This window comes from Etheostoma spectabile, chromosome 6 (genome assembly GCF_008692095.1).
Source record: "Etheostoma spectabile isolate EspeVRDwgs_2016 chromosome 6, UIUC_Espe_1.0, whole genome shotgun sequence".
In the NCBI taxonomy this organism is placed as follows: Eukaryota; Metazoa; Chordata; class Actinopteri; order Perciformes; family Percidae; genus Etheostoma; species Etheostoma spectabile.
This window is the reverse complement of record NC_045738.1, coordinates 25786760-25788486: the sequence shown is the minus strand read 5'-3', so window position 1 is coordinate 25788486 and position 1727 is coordinate 25786760. Positions and strand designations below refer to the sequence as shown.

The following is a 1727-nucleotide window of genomic DNA, read 5'->3' as shown; positions in this document are numbered from 1 at the left end:
TGAGAAAACACTAACAGCCACAGACTGTGAACCGTGACAGAGGCTATCACTGTCAGAGGCTGCGCGCTGACCCACACACCATCACATACAGGAGAGGAGAGGGGGAAAGGCCAGAGGAGGACAGCAGAGCAGAGCTTAAACGCTGGAACGAAGGAGAAAAGACCACAAGGCACAACGGTTGAGAAGAAGAGAGACGATGAAAGAAAGAAAGAGAGGGAGAACTGGTTATCAAGTAATCAACTAGGATAATCTGAGGGGAAAGCAGGAAAAATGAGGAATGGAGGACAGGAGTGGAAGTGACACAAAGGAGAGAAAAGATTGGTAGAGAGGAGGAAAGGGAAAGGAAGACGGAATATGTGCAAAGGAAACTCAAAGAGCAGAAGTTGATATAGAAGAAAAGAATGAGAGGAGAAGGTAGAATATATTGAAGTTAATGGAAAAATTAAATAAAAGGTTCAGATACTTTTTAAAATAGTGTAGGACGACAGTCAGAGACACTTTGGAAACAGTTTTGGGAGTTGAGATTTACGTTTGCTTCCAGGTCCTGTACTGGGTAAAAATACACAGCAGCTGATAGGCTGCTCGTATTCAAGATACTGCTGAAAAAAACCAAAATCAGGGGACACCCACACTTGTAGATTGGTTCAATGTGATGCACAAAATGTTTGCTCTAAGACTTCAGATGGACGGATTTGATCATTGTTGGAAAGGATGGATTGATTTTAGTAGCCCACATAGGTCAGATTTTAGGTCGTAATGGTACATTTACGGATGGCTCGGTTGGTAGAGCGGGCGCCATAAAAAACAATATAAGGAAAAAATAAATAAGAGTGCTCAGGTATTTGGTGGGATACAAGCACTCGCACTTGTTTTTTTGTTTTGTTTTTATTTCTTTCCAAGCATTAGCTCCACATGAAAGAGCATAACAGCAAATTAACGAGTGCTCAAGTAGACAAAATATGCCAAGCTCAGTATCCAGCTGCAATGTCCTCTAAGTGGAGAAACATTGTAGATGTAATGAGGTGGAACGCGGAAGGGTCACAAATAAATGCTTGACTTCAGCAGAGACAACAGCAGATTGAAGAGTCAGCACTTCGGGGCCAGATGTTTATTTCCTTTTTTGGAGAGACAAAAAGTTTACCAAGACGTTAATCTTACAGCAGACAAATTGCCACCAGATGTGCTCTGGATATATGGACCTCCGTTAGGGAAAAATCCCAAGCTTTTTATGACAGTGACAGTGACAGCTAAGCCCTCTGAAACATCTGTTTTGGAAGAATCTGAATGCAAGAGAAGAAAATGAGCATGGCCTACATCAGATATAGTAGATCAGCACTACTGCTCCACACAGGTAATCTCTATGAATAGATATCTGAATGCAGAAGCTGTAAGCAGAAGGAGAAGATTTCAGCATTGGAAGCATTCTGGTTTCCGTTTGTGGTCTGTATGTAGTACAGCCTGACCGATAAAGGATTTTAAAGGCCGATATCGATACAAATATTTGGTGATTTAAAAATCCGATATTCCGATATATGTATTTCTTTAAATAATCCAGAAATGTGTAACAAAGCAGCTCCACCACGGCGCCGTAAGATGACGTACATTAAGAGAGACAACAGTACAAAGTAGTATGAAAAACCCAAAACCTGCGTGACTTCTTTTTTTAAGGATTTTTATTCTCATTTAATTTTACGAGCCAACATCACAAACGCTACTACTTTCTTCTG

At 40.8% G+C, this 1727-nt stretch overlaps 1 protein-coding gene across 9 annotated transcripts in view; it reads right to left on the bottom strand.

Annotated features, from left to right (window-relative positions):
* The window catches only part of adgrb1a (adhesion G protein-coupled receptor B1a), a 196687-nt gene that overhangs the window by 180538 nt on the left and 14422 nt on the right, over window positions 1-1727 (bottom strand). The window lies entirely within an intron of this gene.